The sequence below is a fragment of the Gopherus flavomarginatus genome, chromosome 3 (genome assembly GCF_025201925.1).
Source record: "Gopherus flavomarginatus isolate rGopFla2 chromosome 3, rGopFla2.mat.asm, whole genome shotgun sequence".
Lineage (NCBI taxonomy): Eukaryota > Metazoa > Chordata > Testudines > Testudinidae > Gopherus > Gopherus flavomarginatus.
Window position 1 is genome coordinate 169,361,737 of NC_066619.1, and position 25,262 is coordinate 169,386,998.

The 25,262-nt window shown below is 41.6% G+C and overlaps 1 protein-coding gene across 2 annotated transcripts in view; it reads right to left on the bottom strand.

The window, feature by feature from the left end:
- Positions 1–25,262, bottom strand: part of ANK2 (ankyrin 2) — a 591,714-nt gene that overhangs the window by 521,798 nt on the left and 44,654 nt on the right. Inside the window, exon 1 of one of the 2 annotated variants that reach the window (XM_050943954.1) lies at positions 23,305–23,374. The exons of the other annotated variant lie outside the window; for it this stretch is intronic. The gene's annotated coding sequence lies outside the window, so the exon portion shown is untranslated. Of the gene's footprint in view, positions 1–23,304; positions 23,375–25,262 lie in introns of those variants that run through there. 2 annotated transcript variants of the gene reach the window in all.

Here is a 25,262-nt window from a genome sequence, read left to right on the forward strand (position 1 = left end):
CCTGGCACACATCTCCTCGAAAGGACACAAGTAACTCCTACTGACTTCAGTGGGAGTTACTTGTATATACAGAGAATCAGACCCACAAAATATACAGATTTTCTGTCCCCTCCTCTGTGTCCTTTGTGAGGCTCCTGTACAACAATGAGGATGAAACCTGTTCCAAACTCCTCTGCTGGGGATTTCACTGGCATGGAGGAGTTCCCAGTAGGCAAGAACCAATGTAGCCAGCTTCATGCTACTCTCCCTGTATCCTCAGTATAGGGGCCATGCCATGGGTTCTAAAGCTGATCAGAATATTGTTTAGTGGAGACTGTTTCAACAAAGTTTTCATCAGAAAGATTTGAGAAACCATGCACTAGCTTTCTCTCACTTTACAGCCTAGTGGTTAGGGCACTCATCATTTCTTTCCAGAAGACAGAGGAAACGTGCACCCGTGTCCATGCCCGTTTGGTTAGGGCATAAACCTGGGATGTCGTAGACCCAGGCTCAAGTCCCTCATCTGCCTAGACCAGAATGATTTGGGATGAAAAATTCTGTTCTGTATCAGGCAGAGCAGCAACTAGAGCCTGGGGGTCTCACATCCCAGACTAGTGCCCTAGTCGAATGGACATGGACAGAGGTACACATCTCCTCTTCCCTCCAGAATTAAAAAGTTGAGATTTAGATCTGCAAACACATATTTTGAACATAATCCTGTTTTTACAAAAATGTTCAAAAAAGAGTTTGTTTTATTCCAGTGCATAATTAAAACAATTTTGAAACCTATGAAGCTGACACAAAATGAAATTGTCATCCTTCGGTCAGCTCTGTAGATTCATAGGGTGAATTCCTGGCCCTGCTGAAGTCAATGTCAAAATTCCCATTAACTGCAAAAGGGCCAGGATTTCACCCCCAGACTTTAAGGCCAGCACAGACCATTATGATCATCCAGTTTGACTCTGTGCACAAGGCAGGCCATAGAATTTCACCCAGTGATTTCAGCATCAAGCCCAACAACTTGTGATTCAACTAGACCATCTGTTTTACAAAGACACGTCAGGGGAGGGGTAGAACCTGCACTCTTGCTATGCTCGGCAGTTGGTTGGTCTCTTGGGGGCCACTGCCGGCTTCTCAGCTGTTCTACCTTGCACCAGGGCCAGCTATAACCAGCTCCCTAATCGCCACCTCTCTGTGTTGAGCATAAGCTTGGCACAGTACTGAATCTGGCCCACAATATTCTACTTTTTCAAAAAGATAGAAAAAAAAGCACTAGTCGAGTATCAGGACAAAATCACCTGTCATTTTTTTTAACCTAAGGAAAAAACAACTAAAATTTGCTTCTTGTTCTCTTTTCCCGATCAGCTTTTAATAAATAACACAGCTGACTGAGAATCTGCAGATATGATTAAGGCCTAAACAATAAAAACTTTGACACCCAATACGGGGTTGGGAATCCAACTCTAAAACAAACCTACTCCAACTCCCCTCCTTTCTCTCTTCTCTCAGGGGAAGGGCAGCGTAAAAGATTCTGCCCTCTTCCAGATTCTGGCCCAAGTTTTTAGAGTAACCAAAGAAGAATTTGTTTCTAAAGATGCTGAATTTAACAGTGATCCCAGTGCACGCTGGGACAGGATTTTAGGAATTTGAGTTAGTACTGTATGAGGTGCTGGCCTCAGTGAGAGCTGAGTGTGCTTAGCACATTGCAAGAAGACACACACATTGCATGACTGGACCCTATGCATTGCCAGGTGAGATGCACATGCTCAGTTAAAGCACATGATCTTAAAGTAAATGAGTGCATTGAAAACACCCCCAATAACCTGAAATGCTATGACTCCCAAAGATCCTGTTTCACCCCCACTCTCATCGGAGCCACCGCCTTTCTTGCTGAGAGGAACACAGGGGGTCTTTCCTCAAAGCTCATCAATTCAGCCACTTCAGCTATTCTCTAGAAATTTAAGTATCCTTCCTGTTAAGTAGAAGTCACACCTGTGTTTAATCAAAGGCACCAAAAATTAGATCTGGTTGCAAATCTTACACTACCATTAAATCATACTTCTTCAGAGTAATTTTGCAGTTTACAGGCTTCTCCATAGACCAAGAGATCATATTCTCCCTGTTATGAATAGATGACAGATTCTCTCCCTTCTTATGTTGGCCACTGTTTGTTGAACAAGTCATCATAAAAATGCACTCAAGTCTTAATGGATCTGGATGTACCTAAAGTTAGCTCGCTGTTTTATATGCTATATGCCTCATGGCCTTCTTTGTCTGATTGTCCTGACATGATACCTGTTTGGTGCCACAACAAAGATAGCTGACAACTGATTTTCCTGTTTGCCAAAGCTTCATCATTTAACCTGACTCAAAAAGCATTTGTTATGGTGCATGGCATTGGATTAGGCTTAATCCGACTGGGTCACTGGTGTTGTCAGTGCCAAACTGAAAGAATCTGGTAGCACAAAAGCTGGGAGCTTGGCAGGACTAGAGACAGTATATCTCTGGGAGCACTCAAGAGAAGGAATCAGGAGAGGGGAGGGATGGGGAAGTATTTAGATGCTAGGTGGGTTAATTGCACTTTTCTTAAGTTAGAAAAATACTGGGCGCTAGTGATTGGCAATGGCAATGCTCCAGCGCAGAATGCAAGTGTCTGAATTTTGAAAACATGAAGTGCTGAAGTAATAGGAAACCATAATTTTCTTAACAAATTTTTACTAAGATTCCTGGGAGGAAATATTCCCCTTGTTCCATGATCCACATAGAATGGGTCCTCTCTGCATAAGAATCTTCCACCTCCTGCTCAGGATGGGAAGGTCAGGTACCTCTGTTGACTCTCTCCCATCCCATCCCATGATTTGCAGACGTTGCCCCAGCATCAGCAAAATAGAGGTGTAAACCATTCTAAGTAGTGGTAAGATGAGCAATTGAGAATGTTAAATTAAAACTATTACCTAATTCATTGATTCCAAGGCCAGAAGGAACCATTGTGATCATCTACTCTGACTTCCTGTATAACACAGGCCATACAACTTCCTCATAATAACTCCCTGAGTATATCTTTTAGAGAAACACCTAATCTTGATTAAAAAATGGTCAGGGATGGAAAATCCACCATGACCCTTGGTAAATTGTTCCAATGGTTAATTACTCTCACCATTAACAATTTACGCTTTATTTCCAGTCTGAACGTGTCTAGCTTCAACTTCCATCCATTAGAATTATACCTTTATAAGCCCATTATACCTTTCTCTGCTAGACTAAAGAGACAATTAAATATTTGTTCCCCATGTACATACTTATAGATGGTAATTAACCTTCTCTTTTGTTAAGCTAAATAGATTGAGCTCTTTGAGTCTAATTAAACTTCTAGAATAATCATCTTCTAATGCATGATCATGTGCAGCAATAAAGCTGCAGCAGAACACTGAGGTCTCTTGTCTATGGAGACCAAACTATGGGATATGTTTTATGGCTCCAAATTCCTTGGAAATCCAGCAGTGCTGGCTGAGCTCTTCAATGATATTTTTCACCGAACAGCTATCAAGGGCTAGTGAGAAGTGCCAAGAGAGGTATAACACGTCAAAGAGTTTAAACAAAGACTGAAAAACAAGATGCTTTCATCCCTTTACCTGGACTGGTAATTGAAAATGTGGGGCCTTTCATTCTCCCATGCCTTCCTTTCCTCCTTCTGGATACTGTCAGTTCAGAGGGAAAGTTCTTTAGGACACATTTAATTTCAGTGAAAGAAAATGAGTTCACTTGTGCAAACGGAATTAGTAATTCAAAGTTCATATACAGACCAAGGGGCATATCATCCCCTGGTGAAAATCAGCACAGATCCATTGAAGTCACACTGATTTACATCAGCTGAAGATTTGGCTGAATATTCATATTTAAGGCTACGTTTTAGTCACAAGTGTTTTTAGTAAAAGTCAAGGACAGTAAACAAAAAAATTCACAGCCCGTGATCTGTCCATGACTTTACTAAAAATATCTGTGACTAAAACTTGTTAGGGGGTGGAGAGGGATTTCCAGGACCCCACAGGTGCTGGGAGGGCACGGGCAACAGCACGGGGCCCGGGACTCCTGCTGGTGTGGGGGGCGGTTGGCGGGGCCATCAGGCTCCCTACCTGGCCAATGAGAGCTGCAGAGGTGGTGGCCTCGACACAGGCAGCACACAGAGCTGCCTGGCCACACCTCCACCTAGCAGCTGAGTGAGGGGGATGTCGCTGCTTCCAGGGAGCCCCCCAGGTAAGCGCCACCCAGAGCCTGCCTCACCCTTCCCATGCCCCAATCCACTGCCCCCTCCCACACCCAAATTCTGCTGCTGCTTGGGGGTGGGGAGGGGAAACAGTGGCCCGAGACTGCCCCAGCAGCAGCCAATGTGCCTGGCGCAGGGGCTGCCTGAGCTGTCTCTGAGCCAGGTTACCAGCTGCTGCAGAAGTCACAGACAGTCATGGAATCCGTGACAAATTCGCAGCCTTAGTCATATTGCATTAAAAAATGCAAAAGTCAGAAAAACAGGGACCAGAGTAAACCAGTCTCTATGAATCTTTAAAGTCAACAATGTACAGTGACTATAAAAAATTACTTCATGAAAATAGTAAGTAGAAGTTAGGTACTGGAGCAACTGAGGATAGTTTATACAGACAAAAAAAAACTGTGTGTCTAACGAGGTATATGCCAGTCATTGCCCGATTTTCCCTTTCCCCAGCCCTTGGTCAGTTTTTTGCCTTTTTAGATTGAAAGCAATTCAGGGCAGTGACTCTGTCTTCCAATGTGTTTCCACAGACCTAGTACATTTTGGGTGCTACTGTAATGTTAATAATTACATTTGTATCTAAAGTTAGACTAATTTGGAATAGAAATAAAGGTTCAAATTTTAATAGAGGGCAATTAACCATGGGAACAACTTCTCTACGGAAGTGTCTGATGCTCATTTTAATCAATGAGCTGGAAGAAAACATAGCATCACTTGGTAAGCTGGGCACAAGCAAACAATATGTATCTTAATATGGCTAAACGTAAATGTATACCTCTAAGAACAAAGAATGAAGATCATATTTACAGGATGGGAGACACTATCTTGGGAAGCAGTGACCACTGTGGCAGTGCTGTATTAGTGACATTCATATTCATCACTCTGATGTTTCAATATATATAAGGTCTGATTCGTTAATTATTTATCATTGGCCAAATGGGAGGGGCCTAGATTGTGTAACACAGAGAATGTGCCTGAATAGCAGGTTATTTGGCACACGTAACAGCCAATTTCTAGCACTGGTGTATGAAGGGCTGCCTGCAGTGCACTAATGAATGAGAGTTCAGCACTGCGTGAGATGTTTTGAAATTCTTTCCAACTTTGCTCAAGGAATTTCTGATTTGTTTATTTCTGCCAATTATGGGCCTGATCTCACAAAAAGCAGCCTCTAGAAATGTGCTGAGTGCCCTCAGCTCCTACTGAAGTCAGTGAGAATTGAGGGCTGTTTAGAACCCCTCAATTGGCACTCAGCATCTCTCAGGATTGGACCGTACATACATTAAAACTTTAATAAAGTTATATAAAAATGGCCAACATTTTCCAACTTGAGTGCCCAAGTTAAACACCTACATCCAGGCTAGAGTTAGAGGAGCTGGTGTGTTTTCCGTACATCTGAAAGTTAGACCACTTATTTAGGTACCTAAACATGGGCTTAAGTCCTTAATATAAGCAAGTAGATTTGAAAAAATTGGCATACGTTTTACACACAAGGAAATCCAATTTAAGTGTACTCAGTCAGTACAGAACACAGTTAAATACCTGAGATTTTTAAAACAATAGCTCTTTGAAGGAGAGTTGTACAATTCAGTCTCTGAACTACAAACACCAATTTTTAGGGTTCAACCTCAGGTCCCCTGAAGCTTTGCCTGGCACACACCCATAATTCTGGGGCCAACTGGGGTCTATTTTGGCACCAGACATAACTTAGAGCAGGCTCAGGGATGTCACTGGAGTTACTCCTGATTTACATCTGTGTAAATGAAGGGTGAATAAGGCCCTCGGAGGAATGGCAAAACTGCTTCATAACTGCTGAAAGACCCATTTATCCAAAAATATATCTGGCCTGAACATCCAGGAAGCCACCTAAAAATTAACTTTTACAACTGACTTGCACAATGTGGAAACCAGATGTATTTCTTCCTGGGTTAGATCTTAACTGCCTAGAGCCAAATGTTTTATATACATCCAGGACCCATACACGTGCTGTGCTTCTGAATGTACAATATCAGGTGGTTCTTTGATCTGAGTTGCATGATGACAGCATAACAGAAAACCCCAAAGGATCAGCAGTATAGGACTGAGAACTTGAGCTAATCACCGCTTAAATTAACAGAGCTGTTTCCATTGACTTTGTTGCGATCTGGAATAACTTTATCTTTTATCATCATTTAGTAAACTTACTGCTCTCTATAAATATACAAAATTCCCAGTAGGTTTCATGGTCATATTGTTTTATTTAAGAATTGCCTAGTTATAAGTATCAAAGTGCTCTACACAGTGTTTTTACATCATTCAGTAGGTTATGTTAATCAAGCTATTTAGATGCCTCTAGAGTAATATTCCAGCCCCATTTCTTATTTAAATAAGCTAATATATCACATCACTAAAACAGTAGCAATTTTATGCCCAAAAGTTACAATTCTATGTTAATATTTGAAAGGGAACTTTAAAAAATGTAGTGTAGAGGGTTTTGCATGTTCTATAGATAAGCAGCAGTGTCATTTTAATATAAAAGTGCAGAAAATTAGAAGAGTTAGCAAGTACAGTGTGAAATGGTCCCTAGAATGAGCATAACTAGTATATAGAAGTAAATTATGCAATACCAAAATACATAATTTGAACTGGTCAGGCATCTGGGTTTATAGTTTGGAATATTACTTATACTGGAGATTCACTAGTTGATACATTCTAAACAGCTGTTCAGATGCCAGCTTCCGAGGATTCCCTTTTCAATTAGATAAAAATCTCTAAGGTTCTTAACCCAATGATTATCAATCTTTGTGCTTTAAAAAAAAATTGCTTTTTCCAAAGAGACAATGGGGCGAAGAAGTCCATGATAAATCCCTACTCTGTTGTTCTGTGCAAACAAAAATGTGAATTACAGTGAAAGACCGGATACTTCTACTCATGATGTGTAATACCCGGCAAGAAGCCTCTGACATCAATGCAGCTTAGCATGGAGTAAGGTACTACTCATTGTTAGTATCAGAATCTGACCTGCTGTGAAGAAAAACAAAGAAAATGATGACTGAAAGCTGAACCTCTTCCTCATGCTTTACTCCACCACTAAAAATGTATGATTTATCATCACAATAATTTTACAATGCACATCTCTAAACATAATAAAGGACACGTTCCCTCCCCAAACACCTTACGAGCCAACATTAAACATGACATGAGACAGTCGAAAAGTGGTTGGGTTAGTAAGAGCAGAAGTAACATCAGTAAGATGAGTGCTACTGCACAGCATGGAGAAATTTTTATTTTGCCTGTATTAGTGGAATAAAATACATAAGAGGCTGCACTGGCTAATTTCTTGTAGGTTTCACAGAAGAAATGGATTTAGAAAAAGAATTTCAAAGAGTAGAGACCAGCTCAGGAAGGGTATCCCAAGCATAAGGGGCAATGTGGAAGAAAACCTAGAAGCCGGCAATGCAGGAAGCAGACAAAGAGATCTAGGATGGCATTATTGGTGGAGCAACGAAGGCAGGAGAGAGAATATGAAAAAAAAAAAACAAGCTCAGAAAAGTAGCCGAGGAAGAGCAAGAGTTGGCAAAATTTTATCTTTAACCACAATGGGCCAATTCTGATCTTATTTCTAGTGATGTAAGTCAGGAGTATCTCCACTCAAGTCCATACAGTTTCACCAAACTGGTGTGAGAAGAGAATTGGGACTTCATTTATAAGCAAGGCTGGGAACACTCCACACTTTCTTGAGTAAATATTTGAACTTCCATTTTTATCTAGAAGAGAAACATTTATTTCATGCTTTAAAAATGTTTGGATTCAATATGCAGAATAAATTTAAGATACACCTTCTCACCCTAGCATTAGCACTACACACAAAATCTAATGGTATGTACACATTTAGTTTCAAAATAGATTATTTTCTAAAACTTGAAAGAGAGATTTTGTTGGTGTCCCTCAAAAACATATTCACAATTTTAGCTTATACATGTTTTGACAACTTGAAAATAATTGGGACTCTATGAGTACAGCTGCTTTTGTTAATGTTCCAGAAACTAAAGCTCTAATCTGTACTGGCAAGGAAAACTATACAAATAATCAAATCCTGCCTTCACTCAGAGAAAGTAACACAAATGATTGTTCAGGTCCCTTCTCAGACAGTTCTTTTATATTTCTCAATTAATCTCAAGAAAATAATTACAATGGACTCTCACAATAATATTAATGTCTACTGGAGATAAAGACACTAATGCACTCTCTCTTTTATGCCGAGGGGGGAAAAAGAGAGAAAAATCTCACAGGGATTTTCAAAAGCGCTGAGCACTGGCCTAATTCTGATCCCATGAGTTTTACTATTGACTCTAATAGGCATAGAGGCTAATGCTGAGTGCTTTTGGAAATCTCATCCTCAATGGGTTGAGGCTACATGCATTTGTGTTTTCCTCTAAGCTTAGGGATCTATGCTTTTGTAACCTGAGAACCTCATAACTAAAAGGTACAAGAGCAGATCAGTCTGCAGCAAGTTTATGGAGCTCTATCAAAGTAGTGTGAAAATCCATACCTGTGTGTGTAACTTTATTTTCCTTCTAGTAAACTATACTACACATATGGCATGTATCTCACAGCGTATACATTAATACTGCAGTATTTGTCATGTGAGCCACGTTATTATGTGAAAAGTCAAAATATACCTCAGTTATCACACCAAATATCTGAGATAACAGTTATTTCCTATTGCAAGTACATGAAATAACTACAGTATCACAGATGTAATGTATGTGGTTGACTTTTTAATGGTAACCACAGTACATAAAACAAAAAAAGTGCTATCACAATTGTCTCTCTCCATACTTTTATCAGATAGCTCCCCATTTTCCATTGACTGGTGTATGTCAGACAGTGACATTATTTTTAAACTTCAGTTAATTCTCAAGCTATTTTTATGTTAAATGAAAAGGATTTTCCCATCCCCCCATCTCTGGAAAAAAAAAATTCTACCCCACACATTACTGTTTTTTTAAAAATGTTAAAAAGAAAGGAGGGAGGGAGCATCTGGCTATTAAAAAAACCAGGCTACAAGAAGACTAGAGTTTGAAAGTTGGTATGCCCATAAATCTCAACGATTTTCTTTTAAGATAAATATGATGGGCTGAAAACTGAACTGAATGTTCAAAAAATAAAAAAAAGTTTAAAAACAACAAACACTGAAAAAATAAACCTTGTTCTAAAATGCCACCACAAGACAAACATCGGTCAAAGAAACAGTTGTGAAGGAAATGCTGCCTTTTATATGTAAACTCTTTCTCTGTGTAGGTTCTCATATTGGCATCCATCACAATAATATCCAAGTCCCTTTTACCCAGGGTTTCTCAAACAAGGGTCACCGCTTGTGTAGGGAAAGCCTCTGGTGGGCCAGGCCACTGTGTTTACCTGCCAGTCCGCAGGTCCGGCCGATTGTGGCTCCCAGTGGCCACAGGTCTCCGCTCCAGGCCAATGGGAGCTGCTGGAAGTGGCGGTCAGTAAGTCCCTTGGCCTGTGCCGCTTCCAGCAGCTCCCAGTGGCCCCTTTGTTTCGGTCTTCACTGAGACGTCTGAAGGAATGTCTAGTATAGTGAATGCTTATGGGAAGAGGGTAGGTTTAGAAGATAAAATAAAAAAAGAGCAAGTAAAAAATCACTTAGAAAAGTTAGATGCCTGCAAGTCACCAGGGCCTGATGAAATGCATCCTAGAATACTCAAGGAGTTAATAGAGGAGGTATCTGAGCCTCTAGCTATTATCTTTGGGAAATCATGGGAGACGGGGGAGATTCCAGAAGACTGGAAGGGGGCAAATATAGTGCCCATCTATAAAAAGGGAAATAAAAACAACTCACGAAACTACAGACCAGTTAGTTTAACTTCTGTGCCAGGGAAGATAATGGAGCAGGTAATTAAAGAAATCATCGGCAAACACTTGGAAGGTGGTAAGGTGATAGGGAATAGCCAGCATGGATTTGTAAAGAACAAATCGTGTCAAACTAATCTGATAGCTTTCTTTGATAGGATAACGAGCCTTGTGGATAAGAGAGAAGCGGTGGATGTGATATACCTAGACTTTAGTAAGGCATTTGATATGGTCTCGCATGATATTCTTATAGATAAACTAGGAAAGTACAATTTAGATGGGGCTACTATAAGGTGGGTGTATAACTGGCTGGATAACCGTACACAGAGAGTAGTTATTAATGGCTCCCAATCATGCTGGAAAGGTATAACAAGTGGGGTTCCGCAGGGGTCTGTTTTGGGACCGGCTCTGTTCAATATCTTCATCAACGATTTAGATGTTGGCATAGAAAGTACGCTCATTAAGTTTGCGGACGATACCAAACTGGGAGGGATTGCAACTGCTTTGGAGGACAGGGTCAAAATTCAAAATGATCTGGACAAATTGGAGAAATGGTCTGAGGTAAACAGGATGAAGTTCAATAAAGATAAATGCAAAGTGCTCCACTTAGGAAGGAACAATCAGTTTCACACATACAGAATGGGAAGAGACTGTCTAGGAAGGAGTATGGCAGAAAGAGATCTAGGGGTCATAGTAGACCACAAGCTTAATATGAGACAACAGTGTGATACTGTTGCAAAAAAAGCAAATGTGATTCTGGGATGCATTAACAGGTGTGTTGTAAACAAGACACGAGAAGTCATTCTTCCGCTTTACTCTGCGCTGGTTAGGCCTCAACTGGAGTATTGTGTCCAGTTCTGGGCACCGCATTTCAAGAAAGATGTGGAGAAATTGGAGAGGGTCCAGAGAAGAGCAACAAGAATGATTAAAGGTCTTGAGAACATGACCTATGAAGGAAGGCTGAAGGAATTGGGGTTTGTTTAGTTTGGAAAAGAGAAGACTGAGAGGGGACATGATAGCAGTTTTCAGGTATCTAAAAGGGTGTCATCAGGAGGAGGCAGAAAACTTGTTCACCTTAGCCTCCAATGATAGAACAAGCAGCAATGGGCTTAAACTGCAGCAAGGGAGATTTAGGTTGGACATTAGAAAAAAGTTCCTAACTGTCAGGGTAGTTAAACACTGGAATAGATTGCCTAGGGAAGTTGTGGAATCTCCATCTCTGGAGATATTTAAGAGTAGGTTAGATAAATGTCTATTAGGGATGGTCTAGACAGTATTTTGTCCTGCCATGAGGGCAAGGGACTGGACTCGATGACCTCTCGAGGTCCCTTCCAGTCCTAGAGTCTATGAGAGCAGCAGTCCTGCGGATGGGGCAGGTAAACACACTGGCCTGGCCCACCAGGGTCTTTCCCTACACAAGCAGCGACCCGTTTGAGAAACCCTGCTTTTACCTTTAAGCATGCTATTAATTTGGGCTCCAAACCTGCAAATGAGCCCTTTTTGGGGCTCCTTGTGGGTGCAGAGATGTCCATGCTCAGGCTTGCAGCCTTACAGAGCACCTTATTCAGGGCCTGATCTTACAAAATGCTCTGCCTTCCTAGCTTCCATTGCCACAAGAAATTCTCAATTCCTTGAAGAACTGGACCTAAACTGAAGTCTCCTATCCCCCAGCTCCTTAAAATGAGCGCAGCACTCCATTTAAAACACATATCACCAACTCTAAATCTCTTAGCTTCCCTGGCAGGGGAACAAGGGGGAAATGTTGCAGTCATTATGGAGGGAAATATTTCAATTGATTTTAAAAACACAGGCAAAAGAGGGTCTTGCAGCTAAGGGAGAGAGTAAGGAGTCAGGAGATTACTATTCTAGCCCCACCTGTTCACAAGCCTCCCATGTTGTCTTTGGTAAATCACAAAAGAACACCGCACTACCCACCTACTCATGCTGGGTAGTGCGGTGTTCAATGATCACTCACTGTTTAAAGTACTTCCAAAAGCTCTGCTTTATTCAGTATCCATTTCCAACTAGCAGTGCATAGCAGAAACAGCTGCACAGTACTTCCACCCAGACTGTCTGGGAAGCTCAACCCTCAAAAGCACAGTCCCCAATATCACAGGCAGTACCTTACTGAGCAAATCACCCTATGTAAGCAAATGGGACAATTTGTGGAGTAAGGTGCTCCTTGTTGCCAGTAAAGGTACCAGAATCAGGGCCTCCATCTCTGCCTCGACTCCCAAAGCTATACATAAAAAATATTTTATTTCTTTAATATTTTACAGCACCTATCCCAAGCTCTAAACTATCTTACACCATTAAAAAGTACAATGCAAAAAAGTACAAATCATGATACATCGTAATAGTCTACCCTGATCCATACGCAATATATTTACCAAAAAAATATAAAACCATAATGGCACAGAGTCACCCTCTAACCACTCCATATCCATCAAACCACTGCCTCAGAAAAGCTAGAGAGAAGAGATGACTTTGCAGTATGTCCTAAACATTAACACATGCAGATTTTCTTACACCAAGGAGACAGGTACAGTCAAGAGTAGAAAACTTCCAAGTGTGAACCCCATTTTCTATTCAGGGGCTCCAATCTGTATTGCAACCTCCACTGAAGATTGGACTACACACCTAGTGGAGAGACTATGGCCTGGCTTACCTTGCATCAACTTATTTGTGCATGTATATACACTCAAATGTGTCTCCCACCGATGTAAGCGCCCCGTTATGGCAATGCAGTGCAAGTGCAGAACCTGCATGACCTACATCGACCTTGACAGTCCTCCAGCAGCTGTCCCACAATCTCCAATAGTGACCGCTCTGGTCACAATTGTGAACTCACCTGCCCAAGAGTCATTGAGACTGGAAATCATCCCTCCCTTTAAAACCACCACATATTTTTGAAATGCGTTTCCTGATTTCCCAGCTTGGTGAGGACACCTTGCACAACAATGGACAGTTGCTACCGCTCAACCAACCATTCCAGCTCAATGAACTAGACATGCTCCTGACTGAAGTAGACAGGAGATATTCGATCTCCTGAGCCTGTGGGGGAAAGAGGTTGTGTAGGCACAGCTACAAACCAGTCATAGAAAGGTGGACACCTATGGAAAGGTTGCATAGGGGATGCAATCAAAGTGGTATGACAGGGATCAGCAGCAGTACTGTGTGACAGCGAAGGACCTGCTGCAGGCATATCACAAAGCCAGGGAGGTGAACAGTCAGTCAATCTGGTGCTGAGCTGCAGAACTACCATTTACAATGAACTGCATGCCACACTTGGTGGTGTTTCCATCAGCACTCCGCAGACCACCATGGATAGCTCAGCAAAGCCTGAAAGAGAGCCCCCTGTTGTGAACAGCAAGGAGGAAGAGAGATATGCAACAATGGGGTGGGGAGAGGTTCAGCTATGCTGCAAACCAGGATCTGTATGAGACTCCACCGCACTCTAGTCAGTCACAACAGCCAAGTACGGATGAGTCTGATTCAAGGGAAGAAACCTTGGGTAAGTGTGTGTGGCAGTCTCCCTTAATGTGTTCAAATGTTAAGATGGTGCACGGCCCAACCCCAACTTAGCAGGACATAGGTGTCTACTTGTCATTGTTTTGCTCATATGAAAAAAGGTAGAGTTCTCTGCTTTTCAACCACATGTAGGACTAGGCAGTGAAGAGGGTAGGGAGACATGGAGCAATCTGTTTGTACATAGAGATATCCCTTGCATCCTCCTGAGGGATCTCAATGAAAGTTTCAAGGAAGTACTCTGCAATCTTCTCCTGACGGTTTCTAGGGATGGTTGCCTTATTTCTCCCTTCCCAGAAGGACACTTTCCTATGCCATTCTCTGATGTGTTCGGCATGTGTGATATTCACAAACTTACAAGCAGCACCTCACATATCCTAATCAGGGCCGGCTTTAGGAAGTGCGGGGCCCAATTCGAACAGTTTCGACAGGGCCCTGGCAGGGATGACTAAAAAAAACCAAACCAACAACAAACAACACCTGTAGAAAAACACGTGGGGCTTGTATTCACCGGGCAGTGCTCTGAGTCTTCGGCGGCGGGTCCTTCATTCGCTCCAGGTCTTTGGCGGCACCGAAGGACCCGCCACCGAAGTGCCGTCGAAGACCCAGAGCAAGCGAAGGACCCGCCACCGAAGTGCAGCTGGAGACCCGAAGCGCTGCCAGGTGAGTAAAAATTTAAAAGGCGCCTCTAGCCAGGGAAAGGATTCTCACTGGGTGCGGGGCCCTCTTAGGCGCGGGGCCCAATTCAGGGGAATTGGTGGAATTGGCCTAAAGCCGGCCCTGATCCTAATAACCCCCAAAACTTCAGAGCTAGGTAGAGCACAGTTCACAGCATCGCATTCCTATGGCTGACAGTTGAAGTGGTCTTTCAAATCCCACCTCAGCGGCATAGCTTTGAGCTGAGTTCTTGTAGTGACTCTTGTATCTGGCCGTTCAAACTAATCAGACAGCTGCTCTTCCTCTGCCCCGGCAGCAACATTTCCCCTTTTGCATCACAGATTATGCAGGACATAACAGCTCTAACCACTGGGATATTTTTGTCTCTGAAATCTAATCTAATGAGTAAACACCACCAGTTTCCCTTTCAACTGCTAAAAGCAGATTCAACTGCCTTTCTGCACCTTTTATTTTTAAATTAAAATAAAAACACTGCTTCTTTTCTATTTTTTCCATCAAAAACACAAAAAGATTCCTGAAAAAAAAATGAACAAAAAAATCCCATTTCTTTCAAAAATTTGTGAAAACTAAAGTCTAATTTTTGTCTAGCCCTACAGATGCTTGAGATCTCTGGCCTGTGCTTCCAGATGGAGGAACTATGAAAAAACACAGGAAGACAGGCAGACAAGAATTTTCAATTTCTGCTTTCAAGGCTACAAGTGAAAATGGGCAGTGGGGTGGGAGGATGGAATAGGAGAGAACAAAAAATGCAGCAGCAAAAGTGAAGGCAGATGCTCCATTGAAGTCCTATGGCCAGGTTTAATAACTAGACTCACATACTGTACAATCAGTATTTAAAAATGTTAAGCTACAAATTTCTCATCACAAAATCTACCAGTATTTTCTCAAATACCCAAGCAGAAAATTAACATAGCTCTGTACAGTCATAACAAACAATTTCAAAAGATAAAATAATCTTCATATTTCCAGTGATTTTCTACGCTTGCATAGTGTGCAATATATTGGAGAGAGAGAACACAGTTCCGGAGAAGCCTGGAAAGATACCACATACCCCCCTTTAGCACACTGTTGCATTCATTTGAATTGAATCATACTTCAATAGCATATGACAGCCACTCAAAAAAAAAATCCCCCAAAACAGTAGTGGTATTCATTTCACCTGCTATTCAAAATGCCCAGCACGTGTTAACATTAACTCAAGCTGAGAGAAAACATCTCCGCAGAGTAACCAAGCACTTGGTTGCATTTCTGACCATCATTACAAAAATGGGAATACAATGCAACAGAATCATTTTCGTAGAAGCGGTGTATATTTTATGGCTTCAGAAAACAGCCTCCTTTGTTCCCATCCCCAGTTCTGACTCAGGCAAAGCTCTCATTGCTTTCAGGCCTACTGATCAGCTATAATCTTAAGAGGGTGTAATATAAACCATGTACCCTCCATTAATACTATTCATCCAGTTGTGCTAATTGTTGTTAAATATGCGATAACAAAGGCTACGCTGGATGAGATATTATTTATTATTTGTATTCAAGTTGTGCCGAGAAGCCCCAGTTACAGGCCAAGACCCCACTGTGATAGGTGCTGCACAAAACATAGAACAAAAAGACAATCCATGCTCCAAAGAGCTTACAATCCAAGTATAAAAAAGACAGATAGTACAAGGAAACAATGTTAGTCAGCATGATAGGCAGTGGTCTCAGCACACCAGAGGCCTAATTGTTGTCAAGTTTTTTGTAGATATCATATAAAGGAGAGTTTTAAGGAGGATTTGGAAGATAATGTGTTAATTTTGCAGCTATTTACATGGTGCTCCTCTCAAATGACAGGCAGCATTGGAAAAAGGATGAAGGTGCTTGTTGGAAAATTTAACAATGAGAGATGATAGGCAGAGTAGGGATAGGCTGTGGAAGGCCTTGAACATGAAGAACAAGTAGCTTTTGTCCGATGCAATACAGAAGGGGGAGGCAGTAGAGGGATGCAAAAACAAGAGGAATGACATGGTCAAAGTGACGGGCTAGAAACATGATCTTTGCAGCATCATTCTGAAATGATATGAACAGCATAAGATTGCATTTGTCAAGGCCAGAGCAGGGGTGAAGCTAATAGGCAAATGGAGATGGGAGGACGATCATCTCCCCACCCTCAGTGGCCTTTAGGTGCATGCACAGCACCTTTTCAAATATAGTATGCAATTGACAAAAGGAGGTGCATGACACAAATGTTCACACGGATATGGAGAATGAGCCTGCCTTGTGCTCACTCAGCAGTGGTAGCTCCTGTTCCATAGGGCTGTGCACAGCTCCCAGATCCAGGTGTTGCACCTGGGTGCACAGAGTCACCTGGCCCTAAACCGCCTGTGCACCATATTGCAACACCACTCACTCAAATTTGGCCCAGCAACTCCTCTATCCTGATGGAGGGGCAGCCAAGCCAAACCTGAATTGCACTACAACCGCATATGCCAGGTCGCAACATCCAGAGTGGGGTGCTGGGCCCATCATTGTGGGAGAAGAGTCACTACTGCTGGGTGAGTGCAGGCTCGCTCTCCGGCTCCTGCACCTCACCCTGGCTGGGGCCTCCCCTCCACACTGGGCCAGGATTAGGGTTGCGGTGCCTGGGAAGAGAGTGTAGCAGGCATGGTAACATGAAATCAGCAAGCCAACAGGTATAATTACAGGTGGCATTATCAATGACCCATCGCGGCCGCCTCCTCCTCCATTGCAAATCTTGGCTCCACCACTGAGCCAGAGAGAAGAATGTTACAGTAATCAAGATTTGAGATTATGACACCCTGGACATGAGATTTAACTGTGGGAATAGCTAGGAAAGGCCGTGTTTTACAGATGTTAGGCAGAATAAATTGACAAGATTTAGACATAGCCTTGATGTGAAAACCTAGACTGAGGTCCAAGTTAAAGATGACATCCATATTATCATCCCAAGTGACAGGCAGAATGGCGGTGTTGTCCACAGTGATGGAGGAAGGAGATAGTGAAGAGGGCTTGGGGTAGGTGGGGGGATTAAAAGCTCTGTTTTAATCATGCTGAGCTTGAGCTGATGACTGCACATCTATGTCAGAGACACAGGACAAAATTTTAGTTTGGACAGAACAAAACACATCAACAGAGCATGACAGTTGAGTTTGTGTTTTCTGATAAGATTACCTAGAGATTTGGTGTAGAGGGACAAAAGGACCAAGGACAGAGCCCTGTGAAATTCCCCACAGAAAGCTGGAACAGGAATGAGAAGGATCCTCAGAAGGACAGACTGAAGGAGCAATTAAAGAGGCAAAAAAAGAATTAAGAGAGGATAGAGTCACAGAAGACAAGGGAGGGCAAGATTTCAAGGAGAGCGTCAAAGGCAGCTTTCAGATGATGAGGATGGAGTACTGGTTCTGAACTCTGTCTGAGAAGTTATTTTTATTGTGAATATTAAGTAACAGATGATTTGGAACTTCAATTTCTTGTTCAATTTCTAATTACTTTGATTCACTTCAGACTTGTCAATAGAATAGTTTATTTGTTTTTGTAAATTCCTATGTGGGTGGGCAAGCATATAAAGGATATGAGACTTCATAGGAAATATCATTTTTATTACCATCATAATTATTTCTAGAGGTTTTACTACTAATGAGTGGCCATTTTGTCTTTTACAAAGCGTATCACATTCAGCATACCCTTTAAGAAACTGGTATCTGGCTGCATAGTTTCTAAATAATATTCTTCTAATTGCCTGAATATTTTGAAAAAATACAATTAAGAGTACAGGCAAAAATAGAATGTAATGAGAGCCTAATTTGCCATTGTTCTGCATCACGTGTAGTTATTGTCATGAGTGTCGGGTGAGAATAAAAGACTATCATTCTGATTTGGTAGCACTTTATACCCATTTGGTTCTTGCATAAATAAATACATGAAATACAGGGTAACAGACTGGAGCTTACAGTCTATAACTTTGCAAACATACATTATGAATACTCACAGTATTCAACATCCAATTAAAAGTAAATTTATGGGGGTGTGCAAAGTAATTTTAAATATATATCAATATTTATGTGTATGTTTTCTAACATCTTTCTAGAAACTGAACTATGTTCTCCCCAATGAAGTTCAACACATAGTTGATTTATTATAAATATATTTTACTCACATAATGGAACCTAGAGATGTTGCTGTATGAAGAATTGCTATAGATTTGAAAGCAGATGTTGCAGCACTGATAGAATACAGACCTGCTCTGCTTTGATTTCCTGAAAGTTGTAGCATTAGCACCATGGTGATGTTACTACTGTATCACATTAATGCAGAAATCCATATTTCAAGAACCAAGTCTTTAAAAATAAAAGGAAAAAAAAACCTTCTTGAAGAATTCGTTTTAAAAGTTATGTCTAATTGCTGTGCATTACAGGCATATCCATGTCTACTTTTATTTAAATGCAGAGTACTGTTTTCAAGAAAGATTTTAGTTTTTGTTAAATTTTTAACCAAGTATTGATTACCTCATTAAGGTAGTTCTAGGAAAACAGAGCCATGTATTTACATGTAGCTTCTGAGCAGACAGATATCACTTCAATTTCTTACATTGTAATAAACTTCAATACTGATTGTACTTAGCAGCCTAAACATGACACCAAATTCCAGATTATTATTTATTCTAGTTCATGATAAACTGATATGTACCAATGGCCCTAACTCACTTGAGTAGTCTCATTCAAGGGAACCACTGGCATTCAGGGGCCAATCCTGCAAACATGTATGCACCTGAACAATACTGGATTACAATGGGACTGCTCACATTAATAAGTATTTGCTGAAGGCTCAAGACCATACTTTTTAAAATGTCTGTTGTTCCTTGATATGGTTAAGGAACAAATAAAATTCAACCACAGCCATGACAACAAATATTCAATATCATGTTCAGTAACTGGAATTCTGCATCAACATAAGTTAGGCAATCAGTTTAATACAACAGGTAGTTCAGGAGGCTATGCTAAGTAATTGGCCCAAATCAATATTTAAGAATTATTGACAGACATTGGACATAGCATATTACCAGTAAAATATATCTAAAACCAACCTCGAAATATTAATTTCATATTCTATTACAGTATCTATTTGGTCCCCATTAAAATAATCTCTGAAAACTGCAGTGTCTTTCATACATTTATCTTCACCAAAACCCAGTGAGGTTGGGAAGTACTATTATCCTCATTTTAGAGAGACACAGAGTGTGTCTACATTGCAAAAAGGTGTGTTCTTAACTTGGATTAGCTAATCTGCATTGGCAATTTTGGGTTAAAATAGTAGTGAAGGCATGGCAACGAACTCAGGTTAGTAGCTCAAGTTTAACCCCGTGCTCCCCCATAGGCAAGGCACTATAGGCACTTACAGGGATCAGTTTCCCCCATCTGCCTAAGGGTGCCAGGTGTCCAGTTTTCAACCATAGCGCCTGGTTGAAAAGGGACTCTGGCAGCACCGCTGACCGTTAGAAATCCAGTCGACTGCACAGCAGGGCTCCCTGCCTGCCGTAGTCCTGCACAGCTCCCAGAAGCACTTGCATGTCCCCACTACAGCTCCTAGGCATAGGAGCAGGCAGGGAGCTACATGCACTGCCTCACCTCAAATGCCAGCTCCACAGCTCCCATTGGCCAGGAACCACGACCAATGGGAGCTGAGGGGGCGGCACTTGCAGACGGGATAGTGTGCAGAGCTTCCTGGCCACTCCTCAGGCAGGGGAAGGGGATTGAATGCAGGTCTCTCACGTCCCAGGCGAGATAAGCTTATAAGGAAGGCATCCACTTCCTCCTCCTCCATTCAGTTCAACCCAAACCAGTTTAAAAAAAAAAAAACACAAAAAACACACAAATGGCCAGCAAACAAAAAAAAAATATATCAATTATTCACTCTGTCCTACTCCCGAGTCCCAGGCTTCCACTCTAACCACAGGATCATCCTTCCACTCCCATACTCCACTCAGCTAACTTATTGACAGAAACAGTAGCATCTGGCTCTCATGTGAGCTGATTTGTACAACAGGGCAATCTATATCTTTAGTCTCCTCCAGACATTTAGATGGATGGATTGTGTGCCCAGTGTGTTACAACAACCCTGAAATGCTTTTGGCTCTGACTGGGAACACATTAGCACTAACTTAAATCTGCTGCTTTGTTTACTACATGAGATATCTGCTTGTGTTTTATGACTAAATGGTATCAGTTAAAGAGACCCAAACATTGTACACAGCAATATACAGTATGTGACAAAAGCTATCCACTGTAGACAAAACCAAGCGGGCATTAATTTACATTTACGCTTCAAAAGCAGCATGTTATAAATCATGTATTTGTTTTCAAAACCACGAGTCATTATGCTCAACATCAATGACCTTAAAAAAATTCAGAAAACTTAAGAATCTGGGTACAGACCTGCTGATAAAGAAATCGATTAACCTACTTCTGGGCTCACACTGGTGTGACTATTGATTTCAGTGGAGATACTCCTGAGATAACTGATGAAGAAAGCAGAATCAGGGCCAATGGAAGTTTTGGGACTCACTTTCAACTGGACCAGATGCTAGGGTGAGGTAGGGCTGGGGATGAGGGGTTTGGGGTACAGGAGGGTACTCTGGGCTGGGATCGAGGGGTTCAGAGGGCAGGAGGGGGAAATCAGGGCTGGGGAAGGAGGTCTGGGCGTGGGAGGGGGTCACGGATGCAGGCTCTGGGCAGCGCTTACCTCGAGTATGGCAATATATTTATTTGAATAAATCACGAGAGAGAGAGAGAGAGAGAGACATGAAGTAGTTAGAGCAAGAGGCTTTTATTTATTTATTCAAAGCTACAAGTCTGGTAGTCCTAGAACAGCTCTTAAATTATACTTCGAAAACTCAAGCACTGTTGACAAGTGATAATTTATTGTACTATATCAATGCAGCTTAATGCCTAGATTGAAAAGACAGGTCAAGGATTGTACACAGTCGGCATAATTACCTACAGTTTGCTAGGGTAAGCTGATTGCTGCAGATTAATAAAATAATCCAGCAATAGCATAAGCAAGATTTATTACAAAACCACGTCCCATGAAATATTTTAGCCACCAACAATACAGATGAAAAACAAGAAGATGTGATTTTTATCTCTACTTGAAATGAAATTGAAAGCAAATTCCCGAATCCTGCTGAGGAGCCAAAGTCCAGATTCAACAATTATAACAGATGGACATTAGGAGCCTGATCCAAAGCCAACTGAAGTCAAAGAGAGTCTTTCCATTTATCTTAATAGGCTTTTGATCAGGCCCTCTGTTACCATCGCTGAGCAGACTAATACCAGGTTATCTTTGGAAATCACATTACATTTACTACCGCACACTGCAATTCCGTTCACTCGTCTGAACGGTTAAGAAAACATGGGGATAAAGAGAAGTAAACATGACTGAACGTGATTAAAAAAATGCAACACAAAAGCCACCTGAACATCCGACGAAGTGGGTATTCACCCACGAAAGCTCATGCTCCAAAACATCTGTTAGTCTATAAGGTGCCACAGGACTCTTTGCTGCCTTTACAGATCCAGACTAACACGGCTACATAATAAAATTACTTGTAATAATTTGAGCTTAATATGTACTTTGTTGGGCTTTTTTCCTCTGAAATATTTTCCCTCACAGAATAAGCAACTAAAAACACGTCAGATACCTTAGCACAACTGAGACTGTTTTAGGGGACATAAATAAGTAATATTGGTGATTTCCTTTTTCCTGTGAAAAGCATGAAATCAGAGCCAAAGCAAGGTAAAGACAACCTAGATTTGTAAACACCCAAAGACACTATTCAATACTCCTTACCAATACTTCACTCAGACGAAATTCAACATCTGTGATTCTCTGACTAATAATTTCTAACAAAAAGGTTACCTTAATTCAATAGCTCACTACTAAAAAAGGTCAGTTACTAACTGATCTTCATTCTCTTGATAAGAAAGTGGAATCAGGGTGGAGTCACCTCACTTCACAATAGTCTATTGTTCTGCACTGCTTGAAAAAAATCTTATGGACAGGAGCTTCTTTCTAACCCAGAACACCTGTTTATATGGGGAGGAAGAAATAAAACTCCCTAATAACCTGTAGAAAATAATCCTTTGGGTTGGGGACCTTTTAGAAATCATGCAGGATTTTATTAATAAATCTCTCAGCGTGCCTTCTCAAAAGCTCATTCTTATTATCCTTTTATAAATACTTCAGTAAAAAGGTGGTTGCAGCTTGGAGCAAAACTCACTTTCAAACCATTGCCTTCAAATAAAAATGGGAATTTACTTTCTGATGCCCCCAAACAATAGGGGAAATCTTTCATTTTAGATATCTTTTCCCAGAAGGCAGATTTCCTGTTCTCTTTGAAGAATACTGGTTACAGTCCTCCTACCCTTCTCTGCAGCTCTGCATTTCAATAGTTTTCACACAATATAACACAAACTCTAGGGTTTCTACTGACAACCCTACAACGGTTCTGGACAGAGGAAGGGTCTGCGCAACGCATACACATACATTTTTCTTTGTCAGTAACACATTTTAGAGACTCTTACCCCCCTTCTACCCAACAAGAAAACTACCATTCATTTCACCACAACCTCTAAGACACAAATCCAAATATCCCATCACTGTTTCTTGCAAGAGACAAAACTGCTTTTTTGCAAGGAAACCTCCAAAGGAAAGAGAATCATTAAGTCTACTCAAAGACTAATTTGGAAATCTTAACTAAATCAACAGCAGTCATAATTCTGCATCCAACTACAACCGCAAGTGCAGAGCAAAGCAGCCATGAGCCTGTGGCACATGGATGTTACAAAGATCAGTGATAAGGATGAGGATCTGTCTGCATCAATTCCTGCAGTTTGCAAATCCACTGGTAACACACAGCACTTCCCTGCTGCAAGTCACGGAAGGACTTCAGCTAAGGAGCCTCAACCCCCTACAGCATCCCAGTAGCAGAACGATACAATACAGCCACTCACAGCCAACACCAGGCTCTCGCCCTCTCTGCGCTGTGAACCCTCCCTGCACAGGGGACAAGTCAGTGAGCCTCCAAGCTTTCCTGCAAACTGATGTCTCTTCTAGCTCGAACAGACTTTCCGATTACAGCCTCCTTACTGTAATTCATGTGTTTGCTGCTAGCCAGTGCCTGCAGCCCACACAGCACCACATGATCACTATGACATTAGAGCCTCCCAGTAGAGTTGCCAACCTCCAGGATTGCCCTGGAGTCTCCAGGAATTAAAAATTATATCATGTGATGAAAGCTCCAGGAATACGTCCAACCCTACCTCCTGAATGCTCCAAGCAATCCGCCCACAAGAACTAGCTCTCCTCAGTTGCACTTAGATTCCTGAGCATCACAGCTGGTAGGTAACAGGGGCTCTGAATGAGTTTCTGCAGATTCTTCCAGAGATTGCTGCTCCTCCTTGGGAGGTGAATAAGCAGCATGACTCTCTGGTTCCTTTAATACAGTGGTTCTTAACCTTTACTGCAGCCTGCACCCCTTTGGTTCTCAAAATATGTTCACATTCCTTAACAAAAATCAATATATGTTCTCGCATCCCTTATCAAAAATAATTGAAGTAGGTCAGTTCTTTAAACCTAGATATATTTTTGTTTGTATATTAATCATTAAAAAATGTATAATGTTAATAAATACATAGGTTGGATGAAACAAAGTAGTTGTACTTATATGCCCGTGCTTAATTTGTGTTTTCAGTGATTTATCTTTTTAACAAATCTGGCATGTCTCTCACCCCCAGAAAGGGCATCTCGCACCCCCAGGGGGTGCGTGCACCCCAGGTTAAGAACCACTGCTTTAAGGACAGGAATTTACCATTCTAGCAGGAGACCAGGGGACCAACAGCAGTGGCAGGGAATGTGTGAAGCCCTTCGCCCTCACAGCACTGGACCTGGACCCAATAGGTGGCAATTCCCAAATGAAGCACTACCACTCCCCCCAGCCACATGAACTGAGGGAAGAAGTTCTTGAGGCTGAAGCCTCCCCAGGGAGCATAGTTTTTCATGACATGTGACAACCATCACTCTACTTGCATGTTACTCCCCTTCCCTTTGCCAGCCTTCTCTGTGTAAAATGTAAGCTCCTTGGGACTGGGACCGCCTTTTACTGTCAAACACTTAGCACTCTGGATGCAGTGTCATACAAATCACCACCCCCACAATGTGTACAGGAACACCTGGAGCTTCTCCTTCCTGATTGAAGTGTAAAGTAGACACAAGGTGATGATTTCAGGAATGTACATGTAGTTTCATATGCAAACAACTTCCAGTCCAAAATCACCACCATCCTTAAAGAAAAACAGAAACAAAATTACAGTGGGAATGTTTTTGCTGCAAAAAGGAGTCTCTGGAGGAAAGCAGTTGTTTCAGAATCATGAGGGAAACTGCTAGTCTAAGTGGCCAGCTGAGAAGTGGAGTTGCACTGGCATAAAATGGTGTAAAACTGGAATAACAAAGTGGTGAATCAGGTCCATTATATATAAACTTGCTTCTGGTGGGCACTATAGGAGGAGAATAGGTTTTTTTGAATGAGACTTGAATAAAGAGAGTGGCGGCTTGACAACATGGCCTAGGGAGGGAGCAAAATGGAAAAATCCACAGCAACAGTGGTGCAAGGAAATAAACAAAGGGTCAAAGCTAGTATAGCTGATGAAACAAAATATGTGACTAGATCAGGGGTCAGCAACCTTTCAGAAGTGGTGTGCCGAGTCTTCATTTATTCACTCTCATTTAAGGTTTCGTGTGCCAGTAATACATTTTAAAGTCTTTAGAAGGTCTCTTTCTATAAGTGTATAATATATAACTAAACTATTGTTGTACGTAAAGTAAATAAGGTTTTTAAAATGTTTAAGAACCTTCATTTAAAATTAAATTAAAATGTAGAACCCCTGGACTGGTGGCCAGGACTTGGACAATG